The 12,620-nt window shown below is 38.1% G+C and overlaps 1 long non-coding RNA gene across 1 annotated transcript in view; it reads left to right on the forward strand.

Moving 5' to 3' along the window:
* The first annotated feature begins 2,665 nt into the window (after nt 1-2,665).
* The window catches only part of LOC133228686 (uncharacterized), a 29,436-nt gene continuing 19,481 nt past the window's right edge, over nt 2,666-12,620 (forward strand). Inside the window, exons 1-2 of the long non-coding RNA XR_009730338.1 lie at nt 2,666-3,087; nt 7,120-7,239. This is a non-coding gene — a long non-coding RNA (uncharacterized LOC133228686). The remainder of the gene's footprint in view (nt 3,088-7,119; nt 7,240-12,620) is intronic.

Here is a 12,620-nt window from a genome sequence, read left to right on the forward strand (position 1 = left end):
TTCAGCGTTACTGGTTGGGGCATAGACTTGGATTACTGTGATATTGAATGGGTTGCCTTGGAAATGAACAGAGATCATTCTGTCATTTTTGAGATTGCTCCAAGTACTGCATTTCGGACTCTTTTGTTGACCATGATGGCCACTCCATTTCTTCTGAGGGATTCCTGCCCGCAGTAGTAGATATAATGGTCATCTGAGTTAAATTCACACATTCCAGTCCATTTTAGTTCGCTGATTCCTAGAATGTAGACATTCACTCTTGCCATCTCTTGTTTGACCACTTCCAATTTGCCTTGATTCATGGACCTGACATTCCAGGTTCCTATGCAATATTGCTCTTTACAGCATCGGACCTTGCTTCTATCACCAGTCACATCCACAGCTGGGTATTCTTTTTGCTTTGGCTCCATCCCTTCATTCTTTCTGGGGTTATTTCTCCACTGATCTCCAGTAGCATATTGGGCACCTACTGACCTGGGGAGTTCCTCTTTAAGTATCCTATCATTTTGCCTTTTCGTCTGTTCATGGGGTTCTCAAGGCAAGAATACTGAAGTGGTTTGCCATTCCCTTCTCCAGTGGACCACATTCTGTCAGATCTCTCCACCATGACCTGCCCATCTTGGGTTGCCCCACAGACATGGCTTAGTTTCATTGAGTGAGACAAGGCTGTGGTCCTAGTGTGATTAGATTGACTAGTTTTCTGTGAGTATGGTTTCAGTGTGTCTGCCCTCTGATGCCCTCTTGCAACACCTACCATCTTACTTGGGTTTCTCTTACCTTGGGCGTGGGGTATCTCTTCACAGCTGCTCCAGCAAAGTGCAGCCATTGCTCCTTACCTTGGACGAGGGGTATCTCCTCACCGCCACCCTTCCTGACCTTCAACATGGGATAGCTGCTCTAGGCCCTCCTGTGCCCGCGCAGCCACGGCATACAAAGAGACAAATTTGCCAGATTGCCCCTAGAGTATTGTCTTAGATTTCTGGTGCTGAAGGAGGAGATTGGTAAGAAAAGATACTTATATCTGAAAAGGGATGTACTTCTACATGGCCTCTGTGTTCTAGACTATGGAGGGGCTGAGCCAGGTATCTTAGAGGCATAAACTAAAGGGAGAAGATGATACTAATTTACAAATGAAACTTAAAAACAAGAATCTAGGAAGAGTTCTTAACCATAATGCAAATATGACACAAATCTTCAAGGTATATTGAAAATTCTCTTTGGTTCCATATTTATTCATTTATATTTTTAATGTACTTCTTGAATATAAAATTTCTGAAACAACAAAGTGAAGCTTCTGTTCATTCAGTTTTTTGCTTATCAAGTGTCTTCATTTTGAGGTTAGGGTTCATTGAACAACCATGATTTCTCTTTCAACCCACAAAAAGACACCAAACACTTTATAACTGAACAATCCCAAATCACTCAGGATTTTTATATCTGATTAAAAAAATTGTATGATATCTACAAGCCACCCTTCCCAAACCTCCATCAGCCTAGGTCACTGAGCTGACTTTCTAGGATTAGAGATTAAGGATGTCTTTTTCTCACCTCCAAAAGGCTAAATGACATCAATGTGATGCCATTAAAATGGCCTCTGGGGGGAGGAGGAGAGTTAAATGTACTTCTAAATTAAATCATGGAACTCCATATTACCTAAAAGCTTACTGTGGATATCCACTTTGTGAGCTTAAAATAATAACAAATTTTTATTTTGAGCAGTGTCAGAATTGGAGTTGGAAGTGTATTAATGAAAAGCATGATTATAAACATCATCAGTTAAAAAACATATATACGAATGCTACATTTATATATAAGAATGTAAGAGATTTTTAGAAAGTAGTCGTTTTTGGCAATTATCATTTCCCTAGGATTGAAGAATGTAACTACTCATTATTGAGACTTCCAAACTTCAGTTATTTCCCCAGGGTTAGGTCTCCCTTACATCACCTTTACCATGTATTTGTAAATAGTTATAAATCTTTTCCTTCCTTCCTCACTTTTTTGCCTCTCTTTTGCTCCCTTCCTGTACTTCCTTTATCACCATTTCCCTCAAGGGCAATCAAGGGCAATTTCGTTAGTTTCTCTTTAGGCATTCTATGTAAAAAAAAAAAAAAGAGAGAGAGAGGGAGAGAGAGTTAGACCCATTCATCTCTAGAAAATGAGAGACATTTTATGGGGGTCAGAGCAGGCCACCCCAAATATGCCACTTTGGCATATTGATCATTTTGAATTAAAGTTACTTAAAAAAAAAAAAACAAAAAAACAGCTAGTGACAGGAGGATGCTCTGACCCGCCTCATCCTCCTGAGAGAAGGAAAATTTTCTCATGTGAAAGGTACTCTCCTCACACCAGAAATAGACATCGTTACTGCCAGAGATCAGAAGTTCAGGGCCAAGAAGGCTACATGAACAAACTCTGCTCAGCTTTTTTACTAACTAGTACTCAGGCCTGAATTTCTTCGTCTTGTCAGTTCTTCAAAATTTAATTTCTACTTTGTCTAAAAGGTTACAGTAGTCTCTTGATATTCCCATTGGAATTGGTTCCAGGAGTCACTGTGTGTACCAAAATCCATGAGTGCTCAAGTCTCTTGTATAAAATGGGACAGCCTTCCATATCTGTAGATTTCTCACCCATGAATTCTTCCAACCATGGCTTGAAATTTTGGTCTGTGGTTGGTTGAATGTATGTATGCAAAACCCACGAATTTGAAAAAAGACGGCCAACAAAAAATTTGTTTCAAATTTTTATTGAAACAAATTGGTGTGTAAGTGGACCCATATAGTTAAAACATGTGTGTTGTTCAAGGGTCAACTGTATGCAAGCTGCTTGATTTGATCATTTCTCTGAGTCCCATATTTCTATAAACAACTGAGAGTACAAAATTAAAATTTGATTTTCCTCTGTAATCTGTCTCATGTGAATTTAATTGTTAGACCAGCCAGAAGAACTCGGAAGTGTAGAGAAAAAATTTTCTTCCCCAACAGCTGGATAAACAGTCAGCAGGATAAACTTCACTAGCTGAATGCTGTTTGCCCTGAGGCTACTGCAGCCGAGAAACCTGGGACTTCTGAGGAGCCCAGGCTGAAGGTAAGGATTCACACCTGTCGGTCTCCTAAATCTCTGCCTGCAGGGCCCCATGGAAATGAGAATGGTGAGAATTCTTTTCTTTCCTTTTGCTAAATTTAGATTAGCAGGAGAAAATATTTGTCCAACTAGCTAATTTGGCTTCTGGTAAAAAATTGAGAATTTTTGTTTTCTATTGACCATTTTCCATGCGTTTTGTTGTCTGTTGTGTCATTTGTCATAAGGAGGAAAACTAAAAGATGAAGTTTTCCTTTTGCTTTGTTTTTTGTCTTAAGAGTTTGGCTTTGTGACCTGTGCGAACATCAGGTCCATAAGAGACCTTTATAGTCTCAACCTTCGTTTCCTGAGGCTAGAAAAATCCCCACTCCAGTAGCATCTGCCCCAGTTAGAGATTAGCAGGCCTGTAACTGGAGGCTTTACAACTTCCTATGTGGGGCTGAAGACATTGTTTTCTCTACAGAATCCTTACCACCTGTATGACGAAGCCTTTGATTTCTTAGGCTATCTTTGGGAGTGAAATGAATGGATCTTGTGAAGGGTATAGCTCTTGCAGTTTATAGTGGACCCCTCTTGGGTGGTGGTGGTTTAGTCACTAATATGTGTCCGACACTTGTGAGGCCCATGGACTGTAACCCAATAGGCTCCTCTGTCCATGGGGTTTCCCAGGCAAGAATATTGGAGTGGGTGCCATTTCCTTCTCCAGAGGATCTTCCTGACCCAGAAATCGAACCCATGTCTCCTGCAATGTAAGCAGATTCTTTACCACTGAGCCACCTGGGAAGCCCAGACTCCTCTTGAACCCTTGCTGCTGCTGCTGCTGCTGCTGCTGCTGAGTCGCTTCAGTCGTGTCCGACTCTGTGCGACCCCATAGATGGCAGCCCACCAGGCTCCCCCGTCCCTGGGATTCTCCAGGCAAGAACACTGGAGTGGGTTGCCATTTCCTTCTCCAATGCATGAAAGTGAAAAGTGAAAGTGAAGTCGCTCAGTCAAGCCCGACTCTTAGCGACCCCATGGACTACAGCCTACCAGGCTCCTCCATCCATGGGATTTTCCAGGCAAGAGTACTGGAGTGGGGTGCCATTGCCTTCTCCGTCTTGAGCCCTTAGTTAAGCCATAAAAAGTCTTATCAGTTTGAGTCACTATTGAGATTAAAAGATCTGACTTGTCAATGGCCAGATGATAGATTCTTTGAATTGATTATATTTAAGAAAGAAAGAAAACATTTTTAGAAAGCTCTCATCCAGAGGAGCCTGGCGAGCTGTTGTCAATGGGGTCGCAAACGTTGGACACGACTGAGTGACTCACACACACACACACACACACACACACACACTTGGGATTTCCCTGGTGGTCCAGTGGCTAAGACTCCATGTTCCCAATGCAAGGGGACCCGGGTTCCATTCCTAGTCAGAGACAAGATCCCACATGCCACAACTAAGAGTTCTCATGCCGCAACTAAAGACCCTGCATGCTGACACTAAGATGTCAAATAAATAAATATTTTTTGAAAAGGAAAGCTCTTGTTCTCAAAAATTGTCTTATTGGTACAAATGGGATGGCCAAATTAGAAAGAGGACACAAAGAAATGTAAAAGCTAGCCTTAGGAACTCTCTTAACAATGTGGGAAAAAAAAACAAACAAACAAAAACAGAAAATAAAACTTGGAACAAAATTAAAGTCCCTATTCAATATAAATTCCTTTTGTTGAAATCTGAACACATCTCATTAGCAAATTCCCTTAACTCCCCAAACTCCTAAATTTTCCCTAGAAAAAAACAATAAACACCCAGCTGCTATTTTAACTTCGCTTCACTACAGGATTTACAGAGAACACAACAGCCTAATGTCTAGACCTAGGATATACAGGTCATTCATGTAAATATTACCAGTCAGGAAATAAATTTAACAGAAACATTCAGAACAAGCATTAAGTCTCAACCATAAGATCTGTTTTCCTGGATTCTATAATCAGGTCCTGCCAGCTTCAGACTTTCCTATGCAGTATCTTTTGTGAATAAGTCTTAGACCCCCAAAGAATTTACATCCCTGGACAGCAGCAGACTCTTTAAATTATAAAACCCTTTTACCTTCACTTCAGGGGATTTTTACCAGATTTAGGGAGCTCAGAAAAATTCATTCTTTCACTGTCCCTTAAAATTATAACTTGTACCATGTTTTTAAATATAAACACTCCTTCTCACAGTTGCCTGCAACTGAGTCTGGCTAGCTCAGTCAGTAAAGTCTGAAGGGAAAAAAGAAAAGAAGAAGAGGAAATCTAGCCTTTTAAAATACAAACTCCTGGAAAGGTCTTTTTTCAAAATCCAGTTCACAGCTTCCTTAATATTACCAGTATGACTGGTAATTACCAATATGATTGATATCAAAGACAAATATGATTCTTAAAAACATCCTCCGCAAATAGAGGAAAGCTTCAATCAGATGAATAGATAAACAACTTATTTCAACTGTTATTTACAGACTCATGAGTTTTATATTGTTATACTTGGTTCATGGCTAAAATTTTACAACAAAAGCTATAAGAGCTTTGTGTTTGTATGTACATCTATGTATACACATTAGAGTTATGGTACTTCTCTACCTCTGGACGGTATTACCAATATTAATTTGAGAAAGGGCTCTATTTGGCTTAAAAATAAATGCTTATGAATTAAGTATTTCTAAATTTCAGAGGTATAATAGAAATCAACTTAAATGTTTTCGAAGTTCATGTTTTGTAGAATAATTTTCAGTAAATAGAAAGTAGTTTGTTGGTTTAAGTAATACAGGTATGGCTTTAGAGTAATCAACATGAAGAATAATACTTTTATCCTACCATAGGTTCACTAAAAGTCAAATAAGCTCATGCTAATTCTGTTACAAAATTTGTCAGCAAGAAAAATAATATAAAAGGATGGCTAACTGCTTTAATATCTTATCAAGTGTTCATGAGCATAATTGTTAAAAACAGATGAATTAAATAGATATAAGCAAGATGAGAGTTTTAAGGTAGATTTTTAGCAATGACTGTTTTATGATCTATCTCCTTACATAGTTTCCCAAATCTCTTTGGTCACTTCCAACCTTAGACATTTGCTAAGTTAATTAAATGATGGAGATTCATTGAAAGTCCAGATTATTTTAAGTAAGATAAGATAATGAAATCTTAAATGCTAAACACATCTAAGTTTAACAACTTTTGACCTCTTATTAGAGAGACTAAAGATGCTTGGGTTTCTTAGGAAACATAACTTATGCCACACTGAAAAACTGTACTTACAGGAAGCACATAAACACATAAATCTGCCAATATAAAGACTGCTGGTATAGAAAAAATTGACAGTTCACATTTGCTTACTTCTTAGATATCACTGGAAGTTCATGTATTTAAGATTAAAAAATTCTAATGAGTTATCTGATTATAATTACTAGAACTAATGAAGGAAACAAATGTGTGTTTGGAAAAAAAAAGTAGACCATATGTTTTTTGTTAAGAAAGGGTATGAAGAATGGAGATACATTTTTCTGAGGAAACAGAAAGTAATTTTTCTTAAAGTAAAGCTTATTATTTCTGAAGAGGCTGAAAAAATCAAGGACAAACCAAAGTGGACATGAAAATTTATAGGTTTGTGAAAAAGAAATCTTGGGAAAGTAATTTTACGCATGTTCAAGGTGAATACAATTGAATAAATTTATTATAAGGCTTTTGAAAATAAGCTTTAATGTCAATAGTATTTTTACATAAAACTGTACCTTAATTTTTTTTTTCATTTGCTAAAAAAAAAAAAAATTTATTTGGACTGGTCTGCTCTTTTCACTCAGTTGCCTCAACTTCCATCTAAGCAGTTGGTAAATTTATATCAAGTACAAATTTAAAGTTGAATCTCTTGTCCCTTAAGATAATTTTTGCTGCAATTTTGGCTCTTGAGGTCCTCAAACATGGCAGTGAGATTGGGTTATTGGTGTTATATAATACTGTCTTAAAATGTGCCCCGTGTTATGAATCACAACTGTTTAACTGAACTAATCTATTCTCAGGACTGAATTTTTGGTTTAAAGCATGGAACCATGGAACAATCTATGGAAAAAAAGAAGCATGGAACAATCAATAACTCAGCTACTAGCCTAATTCTTGCTTCACAGCTACCAGCTCAACTTGTAAGTATGAAACTTTCAGGGAAGTTTCAGAAGAGGAAACTGATGAGGTTCAGAAGAGGCTAGCTCAAACTTATTTGCAGGGCAGCAATAAAGAACAAACTTGTGGACAAAGGCAGGGATCTCCTGTGGACAAAGGGTGGGATGAACTGAAAAATCAGCATTGAAACATATACAACATTTATTGTTGTTTTTTGCTCGCTAAATCATGTCCAAACTCTTTGCAACCCCATGAACTGCAACACACCAGGTTTCCCTGTCCTCCACCATTTCCCAGAGTTTGCTCAAATTCTTATCCCAATATTGAGTCAGTGATGCTCTCTAACCATCTCATCCTCTGCTGTCCCCTTCTCTTTTTGCCTTCAATCTTTCCCAGCATCAGGATCTTTTCTAATGAGTCAGCTCTTTGCATCAGGTGGCCCAAGTATTGGAACTTCAGCTTCAGCATCAGTCCTCCCAATGAATATTCAGGGTTGATTTCCTTTAGGATTGACTGGTTTGATCTCCTTGCAGTCCAAAAGACTCCCAAGAGTCTTCTCTGGCACAATTCAAAAGTGTCAATTCTTTGGCACTCAGCCTTCTCTGTGGTCCAACTCTCACATTCATACATGACTACTGGAAAAGTCATAGCTTTGATTATACAGACCTTTGAAGGCAAAGTGATGTCTCTGCTTTTTAATATACTATCTAGACTTGTCATAGCTTTCCTTCCAAGGAGGAAGCATCTTAATTTCATGGCTACATTCATCATCCAAAGTGATTTTGGAGATTAAGAAATCTGCCACTGCTTCCACTTTTTCCCCTTCTATTTTTCATAAAGTGAAGGGACCAGATACCATGATCTTAGTTTTTTGAATGTTGAGTTTTAAGTCAGCTTTTTCACTCTCCTCTTCACCTTCATCAAAAGGCTCTTTAGTTCCTCTTCACTTTCTGCCATGAGAATAGTATCATCTGCATATCTGAGGTTGTTGATATGTCTCCCAACAACATTGATACCAGCTTGTGATTCATCCAGCCTGACATTTCACATGATGTACTCTGCATATAAGTTAAATAAGCAGAGTGGCAATATACAGCCTTGTCATACTCCTTTCCTAATTTGGAACCAGTCAGTTGTTCCATGTCTGATTCTAACTGTTGCTTCTTGACCTGCATATAGGTTTCTCAGGGGGCAGGCAAGGTGGTCTGATATTCCCATCTCTTTCAGAATTTTCCAGTTTGTTGTGATCGATACAGTCAAAAGCTTTACATAGTCAACGAAGTGGAAGTAGATGTTTTTCTGGAATTCCTTTGCTTTCTCTATGAGCCAACTAATGTTGGCAATTTGATCTCTGGTTCCTCTGCCTTTTCTAAACCCAGTTCGTACATCTGGAAGTTCTCGGTTCACTTGCTGCTAAAGTCTGGCTTGAAGGATTTTGAGCATTACCTTGCTAGTATGTGAAGTGAGTGCAATAGTACAGTAGTTGAACATTTTTTGGCATTGCCCTTCTTTAGGATTGGAATGAATACTGGACTCTTTCCAGTCCAGTGGCCATTGCTGAGTTTTTCAAATTTGCTGACATATTGAATGAAACACTTTAATCGCATAAGCTTTTAGGGTTTCAAATAGCTCAGCTGGAACTCTGTCACCTCCACTGTTCACAGTAATACTTCCTAAGACCTACTTGACTTCACACTCCAGGATGTCTGGCTCTAGGTGACTGATCACACCATCATGGTTGTCTGGGTCATTAAGACCTTTTTTGTATAGTTCTGTGTATTCTTGCCACTTTTTCTTAATATCTTTTACTTCTGCTAGGTCCTTACCATTTCTGTCCTTTATCATGCCAATTCTACATGAACTGTTTCCTTGGTATCTCTAATTTTCTTGAAAAAAAAATCTGTAGTCTTTCCCATTCTATTGTTTTCCTCTATTTCTTCTCATTGTTCACTTAGGAAGACCTTCTTATCTCTCCTTGCTATTCTCTGAAACTCAACACTCAGTTGAGTATGTCTTTCCCTTTCTACCTTGACTTTTGCTTCTGTTCTTTCCTTGGCTATTTGTAAAGCCTCCTCAGACAACTACTTTGCCTTCTTGCCTTTCTTTTTCTTTGGGATGGTTTGGTCACTTCCTTCTGTACAATGTTACATATTTAATGTATACTCCCCAGTAGGAATTTACTGTATGACACAAGGAGCTCAACCCAGCACTCTGTGACAACCTAGAGGGATCAGATGGGGTAGGAGGGAGGTTCAAGAGGGAGAGGGCATATATATACCTATGGCTGATTCATGTTGATGTATGACAGAAACCAACACAACATTGTAAAGCAATCATCCTCCAATTAAAAATAAATTTTAAAAAAGAAAATGAAAAGCCCAGCTCAAAACGTGCCTCTTGGCAGATTCATTATTTGAATAAAATTACTTAAGCAAAAGCAAGAAGGATATTCTGACCATCTTGTCTGTTCCCCCTGGAAGTATGAAATACATCTTCCAGTGAAAGATATCCTCCTCCCACCAGGAGGTAAACAAGCAGCCTTATTGCTGGAGATCAGGAATTCAGGGCCAAGAAGGCTACATAAACAAACTCTGCTTAGTTCTTCACTAATTAATACCCAAGCTTAAGTTTGTCTGTCTTCTCAGTTCTTCTCAAATTTATTATTCCTTTATCTAAAAGGTCTAAAAGCTGTGTGCTTTGGTCACTCCTTTGAGTCTCATATTTCTGTAAACTCTAGTACTTATGAAATTAAAATTCTATTTTCTCCCATTAATCTGTTTCATGTCAATTTAATAATCATCCAGAAGGACCTAGAAGAGTAGAGGAAATTTTTTCTCCCCAATACATTCAAAAGTCCTGGAGAAGACAAAAAATATATGCATGTGTGTGTTTGTGTGTTGTGTGTATACACATATAATATATATGTGTATGTATGTGTGTATATATTATATATATATATATATAATCCTTTGTATAATTCTAAGTGATTATATTTTTAAGATGTAAGCTAATGGTTTGACACAGTTTATAACTGAAAGTGGAATGAAAATTAGTTAGAGAATACTGTGTGTGCAAAAAATTTTTGCTTTCACCGAGGAGAACATTGTTTATTTTTTCATCAGTGGAAAAAAAAACCCACTGGCAGTTTCCAGCTCTTAGCATACTCTGGTTATACAGGTCCACTACACAGATCATCACAATGCCAGATAGAAACACTAGATCAGGGAGCATCAGGCTTCTCCCTATCAATTTGAGTATTAGAACAGGCTCTGAAAATGTTGGTTTTCCAAAGTGAAGTCTGTGATAAAGAAGAGGAGCTGCTCTCAGAAAGTTGCCATCTGAAATACTAAATTCTCCTGGGAACAAGTTAGAGAAACCTTCCCTTAGTGGAAAAAAATAAAGAGGTAACTAACAAACTAGATTTTCAAGGCAACTGACATTTACTCATACTTACAGGTTGCATAAATACTAGGGTGAGAATGAAAGCTTATAATTTTGGTACCAGGTCCCCACACGAGAGACTAAACACAGACAATTACAAATGATAAAAAATATATACACAGAATCCATCTCTTTGTTTAAAGATATGTGTACTCAAAGCAATAGTAAAGCTAGCAAGAGAAACAGTCTGTCCAGAAAGGCTTCCAAAAGAATGTAAACAGTGTAGAAAAAGGGCTTCAAATTTAGAACCTGAAGGTATCTTTAAATTCTTCAGTGCACTTTTCTATTTTTCAGATATGGAATGAAATAAATGATGTGAAGAAACACAGACACAAATTCAAAATTTCACACTGAAACTTGAATCTCTTGAGGACTTATTCAGAGTTCTTCCCACACAACATTCTATTCTGTAATCCCTTATTGACTGCCTAAAATATGGGTGGCACGTTGATGGCTAGGGCTCTAAAGATGAATCTTCACCCATCAGTTCAGTCACTCAGTCGTGTCCAACTCTTTGCAACCACATGAGCCACAGCACGCCAGGCCTCCCTATCCATCACCAACTCCCAGAGTTCACCCAAACCCATGTCCATTGAGTCAGTGATGCCATCCAACCATCTCATCCTCTGTTGTCCCCTTCTCCTCCTGCCCTCAATCTTTCCCAGCATCAGGGTCTTTTCAAATGAGTCAGCTCTTCGCATCAGGTGGCCAAAGCATTGGAGTTTCAGCTTCAAAATCAGTCCTACCAATGAACACCCAGGACTGATCTCCTTTGGGATGGACTGGTTGGATTTCCTTGCAGTCCAAGGGACTCTCAAGAGTCTTCTCAGCACCACAGTTCAAAACCATCAATTCTTCAGCACTCAGCTTTCTTTATAGTCCAACTCTCACATCTATACCTGACCACTGGAAAAACCATAGCCTTGACTAGATGGACCTTTGTTGACAAAGTAATGTCTCTGCTTTTTAATATTCTGTCTAGGTTGGTCATAGACATATATAATAGGAAGAGGAAGCCATATGAAGAGATTTTCCAATGCATATGAAGTAGTGTGTGTCATAAAGGAAGAATAATATAAATTCTACCACATTAGACACAGCATTTGAGAACTGGCAAATACTGAGCAAGTCTATAAACATGGTCCATGACCTGATAGTTTTGTTGTTGTTGATGATGATGTTTCAAAATTTTTTAAAAGTAAGTGTTCTGTGGTTCTGGACACTTTTGACTACAAATTATTCATCTGCATTGTTTCCTTTATCTTTCATAATTATTTGTTTCTCTTTTATCTTATTTATTAACCTATGATAGATTAATACTCTAATTATGAATTAATTTCTAGAATGATTTTTACATGTCTTGGTTTGCTCTGATATATTCTCATTGAAAAGTAGACGTAGTAGAACTATTATGAGAGACTTTTAAATGAAGTACTTTAAAATGAAGTACTGTAGTAATGTCATTTATACTAAGAAATATATTGTCTTTTTGATTCTGAAACAGAACACCTAAAACCATTGGAATTTTTACTAAGAGGTGAAATTGACAAAAGTGTCCTGCTTTGTTAGTGGGGTGGTTTGGACCTCACCTATGGATGGGGGCTGGTTACCAAGAACACCAACCATATGATCAGAGAATGGAAACTTGCAGCCCCATCCCCTGACTTCAGGGGTGGGAGAGGAGCTACAGATTGAATTGATTGCTAATGGACAATAACTTAATCAATTTCCCTTTGTAATAAAGTGTGAGGCAGGTGAGCACATGCTGATTTGGGAATGGTAGTATGCTAGAAGAGGGAGCAAGACACTCCATCCACACCTTTTCCCCACACCTGCCCTGTGCATCTCTCTCTTCCATCCAGCTATTCCTGAGTCATATTTTTTTTAAATAGGAAATCAGTCATTTTGAAAGTAAAATGTTTCTCTGAGTTCTGTGAGCTGCTTTAGTAAATCAAATCTCCAG

This window comes from Bos javanicus, chromosome 17 (genome assembly GCF_032452875.1).
Source record: "Bos javanicus breed banteng chromosome 17, ARS-OSU_banteng_1.0, whole genome shotgun sequence".
Taxonomy (NCBI): Eukaryota; Metazoa; Chordata; class Mammalia; order Artiodactyla; family Bovidae; genus Bos; species Bos javanicus.